Source organism: Eumetopias jubatus, unplaced genomic scaffold (assembly GCF_037043125.1).
Source record: "Eumetopias jubatus isolate StellerSeaLion01/CBP00866 unplaced genomic scaffold, mEumJub1_p1.0 scaffold_2, whole genome shotgun sequence".
Classification (NCBI taxonomy): domain Eukaryota; kingdom Metazoa; phylum Chordata; class Mammalia; order Carnivora; family Otariidae; genus Eumetopias; species Eumetopias jubatus.
The window spans coordinates 112,601,237-112,617,011 of record NW_028274808.1 but is presented as its reverse complement, the minus strand read 5'-3'; the positions used below and the strand labels follow the sequence as shown (position 1 = coordinate 112,617,011).

Below are 15,775 nucleotides of genomic sequence, written 5' to 3'. Positions count from 1 at the left end.
AAATTACTTAAAAGGTTAAGAAAATTAGATAGTCATCAGACTTCTAAAAAACAACATACTAAACAATGTACAGGGCGCCTGGGTGGCTCAGTTGGTTAAGCAACTGCCTTCGGCACAGGTCATGATCCTGGAGTCCCCGGATCGAGTCCTGCATCGGGCTCCCTGCTCGGCAGGGAGTCTGCTTCTCCCTCTGACCCTCTTCCCTCTCGTGCTCTCTGTCTCTCATTCTCTCTCTCTCAAATAAATAAATAAAATCTTTAAAAATATATATAAACAATGTACAGCAGAGAGGCCTTTTGAGGAAACTCAGGGCAAAGAAAATGTAAGCCAGGAATCTTCTTTACAGTTAAGCTACCCTTTGAGGCTAAAGAGGATAAAAAGCTATTTTCCCCTTTTCCTAAGAGGTTTAGTGGTTTAAAGCATACTTTGCACATGATTTTGTCAGGGAGGAATTTGGAAAGAGCTTAGCTGGGTTGTTAATTTCTGATGCTATCATGTCAGCTGGGATGGCTGAGGCTGAAGAATACACCTGCAAGATAGCTTCTCTACTCACATGTCTGTGCACTGGTGGGGACAGTGGAAGGCTGGGTTTAGATGGGTCCCTCCCCTTCTCTGCATAGTTTCAGGGCCTCTGCACAGTCTCTGTAGCTGAGTTGTCAGACTCTTATGTGGTGGTTCAGGGATTCAAGAAACCAAAGCAGAAATGGACAGTCCTCTTAAAAAATACACCCAGAACAACATATTCTGTTGATCTAAGTAGTTACAGCCCAATCCATAATCAACGGGGGAGGCAAACAGACCCCATCTGTCAACAGAAGTGTGTAAAAAAATGTCCATCATCGTCAATCCAGCAAGTAGAACCTCCCACCTAGACATTAAAAAGCAAAACAATAAACAACCCTTGGTGAAAGCTAAAATATGAGAAGTTTCAGAATTTCTGAAAAATAGGGATAATTTAAAATTCTATATATAAAAATCAAGATACTTTAAAAAAACAATCAGCAGAATATTCATAGTGGCAAATATATGTCAATAAAAATAAAAGTGAATAAAAATAAGTAAACTAAATTTCCAAAAAAATTAGAAAAAGCAAAAAAGTAAGCAAAAAGAAGCAAATACTGAAGGCAGAAATAGACATTAATGAGGCAGAAAATTAAAAAATAGGAAATCAAATAAATCAAATTCTGGTTTTTTTTTTTAAAAAATAGAGATGGGGCGCCTGGGTGGCTCAGTTGGTTAAGCTACTGCCTTCGGCTCAGGTCATGAGCCTGGAGTCCCGGGATCGAGTCCTACATTGGGCTCCAGCTCAGCGGGGAGTCTGCTTCTCCCTCTGACCCTCCCCCCTCTCATGTGCTCTCTCTCATTCTCGCTCTCTCAAATAAATGAATAAAATCTTAAAAAAAAAATAGAGATGAACCACTAAGAAATTTAATTTTAAAAGGGGATAAAGGGCAAATATACAACATAAAATGACGAGAGAAATAACTACTGATACACAGAAAATTTTAAAAATCAGAAGACTATTTTGCATACCAATATGTAAATAAATTAGAAAACCTAGATGAAATGCATCATTTCATAGGAAAATACGATTTACCAAAATGGACCCAAGTATTGATAGAAAGCATAAGCAGAGCAGTTATAAAAGAGTTAAAAGAAGCTATCAAGGAACTGTCCCACAAAAGTAACTGGGCCCAGATGATATCATAAGGAAATTCTTCAGAAGAGACCAAAAGAGATAATCTTAGTGTTACTTAAACCACTTCAGAGAAAATGAAGGAAAATTTTCAAATTCTTTTTAAAAAGCAATTATAACACTAATATCGAAATATGATAAAGATAATTTAAAAGGAATAGTTCACATATCATTTATGAATATTGACATAAAAAAACAAAATAAAATTTTAGTGAAGAGACTTCAACACCACATTAAGAAAACATCATGACAAAGTAGGGTTTATAAAGAAATGCAAGGATAGTTCAATATTAGGAAGTCTATTAATATAAACTACTATATTAATACATTCATAGTTCTGAAAAGTCTTTGAAAAAAGTCAACACTTATTCCTAATAAAAACTCTCAAGAAAATAAAAATAGGTGAATAATTCCTTTATGCATGATATTCATATATCCATAGACCACTGATAGGAAATGTCACATATCATTGATATGATTAGGGTTGACATATACACACACATATATTAATGTATACACACACACATGAAGTGTATGTGTCCATATGTACACACACACACACACACACACACACACACACACACACACAAAGGCAACGTTTTACCCAACATGAAAACAGGCATACCCAGTGGGGCTCCTGGGCGGCTCAGTTAGTTAACTATCTGCCTGATCCTGGGATTGAGCCCTGCATGAGCCTGCTTCTCTCTCTCCCTCCGCCTGGGGCTCCCTGTGCTTGTGCATGCACTGTCAACTAAATAAATAAAATCTTAAAAAAAAAAAAGGCATACCGGGGGCACCTGGGTGGCTCAGTTGGTTAAGCAACTGCCTACGGCTCAGGTCATGATCCTGGAGTCCTGGGATCCAGTCCCGCATCAGGCTCTCTGCTCAGCAGGGAGTCTGCTTCTCCCTCTGACCCTCTTCCCTCTCATGCTCTCTCTCTACCATTCTCTCTCTCTCAATAAATAAATAAAAATCTAAAAAAAAAAAGGCATACCCATCAAGAACAGGAAGACAGCAAGAATGCCTACTATCTCCACTATTATTTAACATACATAGTACTAGAGGTATTAGTCAACTCAATTAGACAAGAGGAAACAATTAGAGGTATAACAATTGGAAAACAAAAAAAGTGAAATTATCTCTATTTGCAAATGATGTGATAGTAATGCTGGAAAACCTAAAGAATTAGTGATAAAAACAACTCAAAAAAACAAAAGAAATGAGCAAGGTGGCAGTCTGTAAAACCAACATATCAGATTTAATAACTTTTGTATGTCCAAATAATAACCAATAGAAGATAGTATGGAAAAGAAAACCCTGTTTACAATAGCAAAACAGACAAATAACCAAAACAGGAAAAAATGAAATGTGAAATATTTAAAATTCACTTAAAGAAAATATTGTACCTGAAAGATATAAAAACAAATTTGAACAAAGTGGAAGGCATTCCTTATTCCTAATTAGGATGTTTCAGCGCCATCAGGATATGTTATCTCCAAGTTAATTTATAAATTTAATATCCCAATAAAAATACCAACAAACCCTTTATTTTTCTGGAGCTAGACACTAACTACTTAGACAAAAAGGGAAATAATAAAACATACACACATATCTGCTTATTCTTTCAAAAAAACACAGGTAATAAGAAAGCAATGAAATAGATTGCCTACTAAGGATGTGTATGGAGAAGCAGGGGGTGAGGAGGGGTGATTTAGGGTGGGAGGAATAGGGGAGAGAGCACACTTCTCTGAGTATACCTTTCTGAAAAATATTTTCTTTTGAAAGCGTATTAAGGTTCTACATATTCAAAAATTAAAATTGAAACCTCAAGTATGAGAAAAGAAAAATGTAAACTAAATGCAAACAAAAACAAATGAACTCCAACTGTATTTCCAATTCATAACCTGTCCACATTGAAGGGGGGGAAATTTAAACAATTTTTTTCATTTTCATTTTAAATTAAAATTTTACTTTTGAGGTAATTGTAGATTCACATGCAGCTATAGTGGGGGGAGGCTAGGATGCCCCATTACAGCCTGGCAGGGATGAAAGGCTAGGCTCCTCACTTGGCCTTTGCTGGTGGTGAAGATGGGGTGAAGATGGGGCCCCAGCTTTTTCTGTGGTATTTGACTGGAGTACAGTGGTTATTATCTAAAAGTTTCCTGTCTTGCTAGCTGTCCTTTCCTAATCCTTTGGCTAGAGAAAGCAGCCTTTTGCTGTTTTTGTCTATGCTTGTTGGCATTTCGGGATTGACACCATCTTCAGCTCCAAGTGTGGCATACAGAAGGCAAAAAGAAAAGCCAGGGAACTCATCATCATGTTGTCCCTTGGGTCTTGAGGTACCTGGCTAGTCTGCCTTCTCTCCACCTTTCAGAGTCTTCTGTTTAAGTATAAAGTCCATTTTTTTTTTAGTTGCACTGAACAGAAGAAATAAAAAACAGTATGTCTATTCCATCTTACTGGAAGTGGGAGTTTTTCCCAAGTAACTTTTGAATATAGTCCTTTTATAATTTTGGTCTAAGGGGGGAAAAAGACCCACAAATAAATCTTGAACTCTTTCTTTTAGAATATTATAAGTGTAACAATTTTAAAACTATTTCCTATGTATTGTAGGAATAAGAGAACAGTGAATGGGTTGATATTCTTGGAAGCCCAGATTCTTACTGCACAGGGAGATACAAATATGGGGAAAAGAAAGAGAAGGAAAAACCTGGTGGGGTGGATTGAAATTTGGAATTGAAGGTAAGGACTTATTATTTCATATCTCCATCCATCCATCCATCCATCCATCCATCCATCCATCTGCATATGTTTGCCTCTTTTAGCTCTCTACCTTTTGAACCAGCTATAAGCAGTTATACTCCAATAGTAATCAGCACACCTAGTACAAAATCTTGCCTTCTAAATACCATTCCCTGCTGAAAGGAACATTCCTTGGAGAAATAGCTAATTTCAAGACAGTGGTAAGGAAGGTAAGAGTTGAACCAGAAGCATCTTATTGTGTCAGAATATAAAGAAGTTCTTAAAAAATGGGTAACATCAAAAGCCCCCTTGAAACCACTTTGCAGGTTTTTCTCCTGGCTAAATCTGGGACAATTTGAGCATAAAAATAAGTGAAGATGGTAATGAATTATAATCCACTAAGTAAAATAGAAATCTATGAGTCAATCCATGGATAGTATATAGTGGACAGGTAGGTAGGTAGGTAGGTAGGGAAGTATGTAGGTAGGTAGGTAGGTAGGTAGGTAGGTAGGTAAGGAAGTATGTAGGTAGGTAGGTAGATAGATAGATGGATGAGAAGTCCCAGCTCTTCCATATAGCAGAAAGCTGACTGATAAATTAGAGTTGGAAAATCACCATTTTGTAATTATCAAACAGAAGATTGGTTTGAGCAAGAATCACCAATGAATGATAAATCTAGGGGAAGAAGTTTGAGAAGGATCAGGATATTTGCATGGTTTTCCAAATGTCTCCCCACAGACTGCTCATTATTGCAAAGGGAAAAATAATAACCATACAGTGGACAAGAACAAACCATTGGGAAAAGAAAATCAATATCACTGGTAAGGGGGCAACAGACATAACCTGCTTTGATATATTGTTTCCTGAGAAGGGCACAGTATCACTTACATAGTATTCTGGCTGCGGATAAAATAAACAGAATCTTTTTAAAAAAGATTTTATTTATTTATTTGAAAAAGAGAGAGAGAGAGAAGCAGGTTCCCTGCTGAGCAGGGAGCCCGATGCGGGGCTCGATCCCAGGACCCTGGGATCAGCACCTGAGCTGAAGGCAGAGGCTTAACTGGCTGAGCCACCCAGGTGCCCCTAATAAACAGAATCTTATGAGAATAACAGTGGACTAGCCCAAATTGAGGAACTCTTGAAAATAACTGACCTGTATTCTTTAAAAGTATTTATGTCATTAAAGATAAAGAAAGACTGACAAATTGCTCCAGATTAATGGAGACTAAAGACTAAATAAGAACTAAATGCAGTATGTTATGCTGGACTGGATCCTGGACTCTTGGAAGAGAGAAAAATTGTAAAGGACATACCTGGTGAAATTGGGATAGGGATGCTTGATTAGGTAAAAGTGTTATATCAATGTTAAATATTTTGAATTTAATAGCTGTACTGAAGTTATGTAAGGGAATAAAAATCAAAACTCATGTTCTTAAGAGATGCACATGTAATGCTGAGGAGTTAAGGGGTTTGATGTATCATGATGTATGTAACCCGTACTTCAATATATATTTCCAAAGAGCAAGAGGTTGATAGTGCAAATGTGCCAAAATGTTAACAACTGGTTAATCTGGATAAAGGATATTTTGGAGTTCACTTGTAACTTTTTTATGAGTTTGAAACTGTTTTAAAGTCAGAAAAATAAAAAACAATGCAGGATAGTAGATCAAAGGTCAGAATGAAGGTAGGAAATGAAAACCCTGCTAAAGCCCCGTCTCTGAATTATAGATAGAAATCTGGAATGAAACTGTTTTTGTTCAGGTTGGCAGAGGTTATGATTATCATTTTTCACATATTCAACATACACTGGAAGAACAGAACTTCAATGAATGTAAGTGGTTAAATCAGGTTCTTTAGCTTGTTGGGGAAGATGAACGTTTAAGAAGTAGTGAAAAATTGAAAATTCGTTTTGATATTAATGCAATTAAGGTGCATCCTTAGATAGAATTCAGTGGTGCAAATGTATTATTAGAATACAACCACTTTAGGCAGGCATTTTTGGTATTTGTTTAAACATGATCTGTGCCATATGTCCCAACACACTATATCTACAGCCAATGCCCAAACACAGCAGCTGATTCCCTTTCTTCTGGACAAATGGAGTAGTTTCCTTAGCCCAGGAAAATGCTTACAAACTCAACGTTCATTGAATTCTCTTTCCTCAGGACACCTTCCCCCACCTCCTCACACACTCTTGCCAATCCTGATATCCTTTTACCCTTAGCAGAATCTTATTTTACTTTAGCAATTTGCACATTTGTAAAATTGGACACCTGGGGTTTTAGTTTTCAAAGCATTACTCAACGGGTGTGTCCCAGCTTCTTGGCTTCTTTGACTATGTGTGCACATCTAGAGTATGCCTGCTTATGCACATGCCTGGCAGTTTGCTCCTTGATAAACTGGCCCTCTAGTACTCTCTTAGGATTAAATTGAGTTCTTGATGTATGGCTACAAATGTATTGACTGTAGTCATGTTTCAGAGGCCAAACTCTCAGAAGGAAGCGACCACGTCTGTCGATTTGCTAGGTGTCATATAGGACTGTTTAATAGGCATTTCATGATGACCAAGAATTCTTTTGGATAGTTTTATGGCTCTGATATCCACTTATACTTAACAAGTATGACCTAAATTATTAACTTTTTACTTGATGGCAGAAAACAAATTCTAACAAAGGATAGTAAAAGATTAAAACAGAGATGCACATGTCAAATCGAGGAGTAAAGGGGCATGATATATTATGATGTATGCAAACCATTCAATATTTATTTGGAAAGAGCAAGAGATTGATGATGCAAATGTGGCAGAATGTTAACAACTGGTCAATCTGGATAAAGGATATTTTGGAGTTATTTCCCCACCAAGAGAATCAAGTCCTCCTTGCAGTCTGATAAGTGGCCAAACATTTATTACTTCAATTTGAATTAATTTTTTCTTGCTGAGATTGAACACCTATCTGCTCATATATTTTGGTTGTTTATTCTTTTGTGAATAGCTTATTTTTTGACATTTTTTTCTATTGGGTTGATCTTTACCTTTTTAATTTGTAAGAATATCTAAATATTAAGGATATTAACTGTACATCTGCTATACATATTGCAAATATTCTTCCCTTGCTTTTCATATACTGTTTAGCTTTATTTATACTATAAATAAACTAATCTTAACTAAGTTAAGATTAGAGCCCAGAGAAACCACTAGGACCTTGGTATTGAGTTGGATATTATCTTTACCTCCTTCTGGGTGCATTGCGTAGAGAATGGATTTAAGAGATTTGAAGAAGTTATGTGTCTAAAAAGTTTTCAGAATAATTTCCCATGAGAAACCAAATTTACCTTAGCATTTACCTTAGAAGTATATGAATTTATCTTAAAATAATAACTACAGAAGCTTACCTTAGAAGTATAACTTTCTACTATGATTTCTTCACAGATTCAAAATCAGGGACTTCTGTAAGAGCTTCGCAAAGCAAAACTTCGGCATAGATGTGTTCATATTTCATTTTCTTTTTTATATAAAGTAACATAACCTACAAATTGTGGATTTTAGAGGAATTTTTGTTTTCTGTGTTGGTCAAGAACTTTTTTTTACAATGAATGCATATTCTTATCATCAGAAAACATGTTTTTTAAAATTAAAATTTATATTTGTATAATATGATCACAACTCTAAAAAATATGCAGAAATACATTTGTTATTAGTTGTTCCCTCCAGACAGTTGGGACTATGAGCAATTAATTTTTTCCCTCTTGCTGTGTTTTTATATTTTCCAAGTTTTTTGGCATAATCATTTATTACTTCTATAAAGGAAAAATATGTATTTAAACTAATTAAAAATTTATAATGGGCTCATTTAAATCATCCAAGTACTCTCAATAACTTTTATTTTGTAAAACCAATTCAAACATTTAAGTAGTATTCTGTTAAAAAAGATTTTTTGATTTAAATTTTTCACAATTTAAATAATTATTTCATTCTCAAGGGGAGAAATTGTTTTTCTTTTTTTTAATAGAGATTTTATTTATTTATTTATTTGAGAGAGAGAGAGAAAGCATAAACAGTGGAGAGAGGCAGAGGGAGAGGGAGAAGCAGACTCCTCACCCGGCAGGGAACCTGCCCTGTGGGGCTGGATCCCAGGACCCTGGAGATCATGACCTGAGCAGAAGGCGGACACTTAACCAACTGAGCCACCCAGGTGCCCTGGAATTTTGTTTTTCTTTCTTGATATTTTCATGTAAGGAGGTATTACCATGAGCCCTTGGGTATTTTTCTTTTTCTCTCCTTCTTCAAGCCTCTTTTGCAAAGGGGGCTGCTAATGTGAAAGTCAAGTGTCAACTGGGTCCTAGTTGCAGGCAGCAGCCTCACACACCTGAGCCTGCTCCCACCTCCTGCACAGCCTGCCTCATGGATGGGTCAGGACCAGATGTTTTCCATGGTGTCTGGTCTTGTGTGATGTGCCCATCCAGGGTAGGAAGACAGGCCCACTTATCTGCCCTGTGCTTGCCAGGGTAGCTGTCAAGGCAGTTTGCGGTCCTCCATTCTCTTAGTCTCTTTGTCCTCATCTAGCTCTTCATCCCAGTGGCTCCCAAGGAAGAAGAGAGGACGCATGAAGCCTCATTTTGGTCTAAGCCCAAACCATATTTGCTAATCCATCTTCACCAAGGTGCCCTGTAGGCTGAGACTTACTGTGCCTCCAATAATAGGCCTGTCACTATTATCTTCATGTATGTAGCAATGGTTTGTGTTTATGGGCTATTGGAGCAAAATCTAGAAGGGGAGTAGAATGGGAGTAGAGGAAGAGTAAATTGTTGGTACCCCCAGCTTTTCAAACATTCTCCTAGAAGCATTCATGGGTGACATCCAGCAAATATTTATGGGGTGTCCACCATGGGTAAAACACTTTGGAGTGGACAAAGCCCTCTAAGAGTTCACAATCTAAGTATGCATAAGTGCCTGCGGAGTTGAGCATGCTTGACTCTATGTGTATGTTCAAACCTGCACTCAACTAATTATAATGCAATGTGGTAAGTGGTAGAAGAAATGTTAGCAAAGAGCAAATATTAGCACAGAGAAGGGGGCATTTGACTCCTCCACTTCTTAGTTTATGCCAGACTTCCATTTTCTGTAGGAGACTTGACAAGCGTGCTTGACTGCCTATTGTAGACGTACCTGACAACACATCAAGAGATTTGGGTCTCAATCTGTTCTGTCACTAACTGGGATACCTTATATCTATGGGCCTCATTCTTCCCTATTTTGGTGACAAAGGATGTTGGAGTTGGCTTTCCAGGATTCCTTATAAAATACTATGATTTATTCCTTTCAGGAGATGAACAACGAACTGTACTTGGCAATTCACTGCCAATCACAGCACATACTATCTTTGAGTCAAAAGACACTTTAGCAGCCATCTGGTACAGCCCTCTTAATTCAGAGAAGGAAACCAGCACCCAGAAGGATGAGTATTTTGTACAAAGTCAGAGCCATTCTTGGTCCCCAGGTTTCGTCATGTTAGTGCAGCTGAATTACTTAGACTTCGAACAGAACTCGGTTAAGAGTTGCTGGACTAGGGGGCACCTAGGTGCCGCAGTGAGTTGAGCATCCGACTCATGGTTTCAGCTCAGGGTGGTGAGATCGAGCCCTGAATTGGGCCCTGCACTTGGCGAGGAGTTTGTTGAGACTCTTTCCCTCTGTCCCTGTGTGCTTTCTGTCTCTAAAATAAGTAAATCTTAAAACAAAACAAAACAAAAAAAAAAGAGTTGCTGGATTGAATGCCCAACAGAATTTGAATCAACACAATCAGTATAAAACAAATGCATGCAATCCAAGGGATTTCAGGTGAGATACATTCCCTTGAGCGATCAACTGGACATTCTTGGCAGGAGGTAGTAAATGTGATTGGGGAAATATCTGTGAATACCATTCTTTCTGTGCTCCAGAAATGTCACCCTTCTCAGGAATGTGATTAACTGGGTGTTTAGAAACATAAAAAAAAAAAAAGCATGTGAAATAGACTGCTAAGATACTGAAAATTTTCCTCTATTCACTTTAAAACAAATAGCATGTTTACAGCAGATTAAGTAAAAGGCATACTATTGGGTTTTGGTGAACTTGGTGTTCTCTCTTGATTTGTTTCTTGATTTTATCAGTAACTTCCGGGTGAATGTTAAGTACAGAGTCAGTAAGTGTGAACTGCTCCAAGCAGTGTGTCATGCTGGAAAAAGGAACAGAGCCATTAAATAAAGTTCTGGTTTAAAATAGATTAAGTCTAGCAAAGATCAATTTATTTAAATATTAAGTGAGTCCAAGCACCAAATTCACTCCTGTGCCCTCTGACTTTGCTCTCAGTTGGCCTCCTCGTCCCCATCCAAGAACAGCATGGACAGCTGTGGTAGAAAACAGGGTGTGTCTCTGGCTATGGGGCTCAAATGCCACACACTAGATTCTCTCTCATCGTGGCATTTGAGGTTGAGATCCACACACTGGCTTTGTTCCCCAGGCAGCTGGGAGGTTGTATGGGGTCACAGGGCTTCTCACATGGGTGCTCGGCTTCACCTTCCCAGTGGCTTCATTTCCTCCTAGGGTAGAAGTGATGTATCTCCATTCGCCTTTAGGATTCCTCAGAATTTTCCAAATGATGAGGTGGGGTTTTACCTAGAGTTGATGCCACATTGGGGGATGACAGGCGCTTTACATAACTATCACTTTCACAGAGGATTTTTCTGTTATTGGGTTTTGGGAAACTATTTGTCTGTGGGTAGATTTTTGAGTCTCCATATTTGCATGTGTGTGTGTATTCATACACACACAAATGCACGCATGCATGCTGCAAGATGTTTTCCTCTGCTTTTTTACTTTTCACCTGCTAGTCATTCATTTCTTCACTCGACAAAGAGACACGGAGTGTCTGCTCTATGCCAGGCACTGTCTCTATTGACAAGATGTGTGTTTGGTCATGTGACTTAGCAATCTGGTAGGAGTACTTTGGGGTAGTTCCATCTGAGATAATTAACTTTAAATAAAAATAAGCCAGTCATCTGTATGAAAAGATGCTCAACTTCATTCACCATCAGAAAAATACACATCAAGGGGCGCCTGGGTGGCTCAGTTGGTTGGGCGGCTGCCTTCAGCTCGGGTCGTGATCCTGGGGTCCTGGATCGAGCCCCACGTCAGGCTCCCTGCTCGGCGGAGAGTCTGCTTCTCCCTCCCCCTCTGCCTGCCTCTCTGCCTACTTGTGCTCTCTCTCTATCTCTCTGTCAAATGGATAAGATAAAATCTTTAAAAAAAAGAAAAATACACATCAAAACTACAATGAGAGACCATCTCAAACCTGTCAGGATGGCTAAAATCAACAACACAAGAAACAACAGGTGTTGGTGAGGATGTGGAGAAAGGGGAACCTTCTTGCACTGCTGGTGGGAATGCAGACTGGTGCAGTCACTATGGAAAATAGTATGGAGTTTCCTTAAAAAGTTAAAACTAGAACTACCCTATGATCCAGCAATTGCACTACTAGGTATTTACCCAAAGAATATAAAAATACTAATTCAGAGGTACAGATCTGTGATTCAACAATCTTGCACAATTCACAGCACTCACCATAGCACATACCCTCTGAAACAGATAATGCAATATATGTTAAGAAAAAAAAAAAAAGAAGATAGCAGGAGGGGAAGAATGAAGGGGGCGGAATCGGAGGGGGAGACAAACCATGAGAGATGATGGACTCTGAAAAACAAACTGAGGGTTCTAGAGGGGAGGGGGTGGGGGGATGGGTTAGCCTGGTGATGGGTATTAAAGAGGGCACATTCTGTGTGGAGCACTGGGTGTTATGCACAAACAATGAATCATGGAACACTACATCAAGAACTAATGATGTAATGTATGGTGATTAACATAACAATAAAAATTAAAAAAACTAATGATGTAATGTATAGTGATTAACATAACAGTAAAAAAATTAAAAAAAAAACTAATTCAAAGGGATACATGCACCCCAGTGTATACAGCAGCATTATCTACTGCAGCCAAATTGTCCATCAACTGATGAATAAAGATGTGGTATATATGTATGTATATATATAACATATATATTACTCAGCCATAAAATACCATATGTGGTAGATATGTGTATATATGTATATGTGTGTAGATATATTATATATACAACAAAATATTACTCAGCCATAAAAAAGAATGAAATCTTGCCATTTGCAATTATGTGGATAGAGCTAGAGCGTATAATGCTAAGTCAAATAAGTCAGAGGAAGACAAGTACCATATGATTTCACTCATGTGGAATTTTTTTTTAGATTGTATTTATTTTGAGAAAGCAAGAGTGAGAGAAAGCAAGAGGGAGCGCGGGGAGCGGGGGGAAGAGCAAAGGGAGAGGAAGAGAATGTGTAGCAGATTCCACACTGGTCACAGAGCCCAAAGCGGGGCTCAATCTCAGGACTCTGAGATCATGAACTTGGTCGAAACCAAGAGTCGGACGCTTAACTAAATGAGCCACCAAGGCACCCCTCACTTATGTGGAATTTAAGAAACAAAACAAATGAGCATAGGGAAAAGAGAGAAAGGCAAATCAAGAAACAGACTCTTAACTACAGAGAACAAACTGATGGTTACCAGTGGGGAGGTGGGTGCGGGATGGGTTGAACAGGTGATGGGGATTAAGGAGGGCATTTATGACGAGCACTGGGTGTTGTAAGTGTTGAATCACTAAATTGTACATCTGAAACTAATATTACACTGTATGTTGACTAAGTGGAATTTAAATAAAAACTTAAAAAAAAAAAAAGGCCAAGGGGGCGCCTGGGTCGCTCAGATGGTTGGGCATCTGCCTTCAGCTCAGGTCATGATCTCCAGGTCCTGGGATCGAGCCCCACATCGGGCTCCCTGCTTTTCCCCCTCCCTCTGCCTGCAGCTCCCCCTGCTTGTGTTCCGTCTCTCTCTCTCTCTCAAATGAATAAATAAAATCTTAAAAAAAAAAGCATAAGCCAGGCACCAAGGAATAATAATTTTAGAGAGTCATAAAGGAAATGGGAAATTTATAATATCCAGGTACTAGTCCCAGCATCAGCTTTCTTAGTTATGTGATGAGTTAATTAATATAGTTGATCTTTTCCTCAGAGTGAAGGAGTGTTTTGGTTTCAGAAGTAGAACATGATTCCTGTGGGGCTGCAAGACTGATTCAAACTACACCAATCCTTTCAGATAAATGCCAAGCCTATTATATTTTTCAAATCCAGAAGACCTTGTAATTTCATATATAAATTATCATTGATACATTAAAAATGATTTCTAACTTCTAATTTGATTCTATGCTTTTAGTATACCTCTCTGTACATGTGGGAGATTAAAAAAATTATGGTTTTCCCCATAAATGTAAAAGTCTTCAATTTACAGCCACAATTTCTGCCTTTGTCTTTTAATCCCTGGGCCAATATAATCCAGATTTGACTACCTTTTTAGGGGCTATATTTTCTACTCTAGGCACTGATTTTTTTCTCAAAGAATGGTGAATCATGAAATCAATTGTTCTTGTTGAAGACTCAGATGAGGATAAAGATTATTATGTATCTACTATTTGCTACACATGAAACATTCCACATGGAAATTTGTCTTAAAGCTCCATAACTGTATTACATTACTAGTTTAACACTTATTTGAATAGAGAGAGAAATGTTTAACACTATTAAGAAGACAAGCTTGATAGGAAGTGATGGAAAAGTCTCATCTTGAAGAGACACAGTGGTGGGCCAACTCCAAATATTCTCGAAAGGAATTTTAAAGGAAATCCCTTAGTAAATCTGTATGTATACATAAAAAATGGACTGAAAAGAAACTAGTTAAGAAGGTAGAGCTATGAAATTATCATATAAGACAGTACTAAGTGCATGTTTCTACCCACACATGCCTAATTTCAAGAATTATGTCAAGTAAAAAACCTACTTAGTAATTGTCAGGGAAAAACTGTCCTGTCGAGGCTTATTATGTTTCTCCTCCTATGCTGGAAACATGTAATATGTTGGATAAAAATTAATTTGCTATCAATGGGCAAGATAGAGATTTGAAATGTTAAACCAAGCATCCTTTGGAGAATGATTTTATCTTATGTCCCATTTTCTAAATAGGATATATTGTTTTGGACTCCTGAATGTTCTTGACATGAACTACTGAGGCTGATGCAGAATCCTTACCTGTGAGGTCTTGAATTCCACATGGAATTTTGAGTAAAGTATGGCTCTGTTGGAGGCAAGGAAGCTTTCTAAGGGAATTACATTCTAAATGTAATTTTCCTTTTAATAAACAAGGCAGTCCGAAGGACAGCACTATTAGAGGCAGCACACCTGAGGGCAGGGTTTTAGGTTATAAGAGAACTGAACGTAATGCTCTTCATCTGAAGGCCAGCGGGTATCCTACTAAATCTCCTTTGAAACAACTTCAGGCCTTATAGACTGGGACCGGCTGGGATTGCAGAAGGATCGACATCCCTTTGGCTACCGATTTAGTACATCAACCTTGGAAGAGGAAAAGAAAAAACAAGAAATGGCTAGTTCAAAGCCCAAACTCCTATTTTATGGATATAAGCTGTTCAGGTTGCTACAAGATTACCACCGTTTTCAGCCATGCTGAGACGGTGGTTCTTTGTGTAGCCTGTTCAACAGCGTTGTCCAGCCAATAGGAGGAAAGGCCAGACTCACAGGAGGGTATTCATTTAGAAGAAGGCGGCACTAATGATCCACACTACTTCTTGAATTTGTGTTCTATCGCAGAAAGCCTTATCAGTTCAGTAATTCAGTTACTCTACCAAGATAATGTAATTTAATTTTGTAAGGTATACAACAATGATCTCCTATTTTGGTGTCAGGTTTTCAATAAAGTTTTGGTTATGGGCAATAAATAAATATAATAAAATTACAACTTTAAAAACCAAATCTTAACTTAAAAATGAGGGAAAACCCATAATCTTACTGCCTAGTCAAATAAATTATTATCAGTTTCTCTGTGTCTCTTATCTGTTCTACAAAAATAATAAATACTAAAATTGTAGGCCAGATAAGAGTTTGTATATTTTTCTATTAATATTGTGGTAAACATGTCCGTTTTAATGAGTATGTCATATTCTCATAATAATTTCTTAACTATTTGTTATTGTAAATGAAAACTCTAACTTTTGCTACCATGAATAACATTACAATACCTTTCTGTATGATTATAACTTCTTTTTTTAGTAGAGAGAATATTCCTTTAGTGAGAAATTGCCAAGAGTGAGATTACATGGTCAACGCCTATGAATATTTTTATGGCTCTGAAATGTGTTGCCAAATTGCTTG

At 37.7% G+C, this 15,775-nt stretch overlaps 1 pseudogene; it reads left to right on the top strand.

Annotated features, from left to right (window-relative positions):
- The first annotated feature begins 15,018 nt into the window (after positions 1–15,018).
- Positions 15,019–15,176, top strand: LOC114222671 (small ribosomal subunit protein eS27-like pseudogene; annotated as a pseudogene).
- The last annotated feature ends 599 nt before the right edge of the window (positions 15,177–15,775 follow it).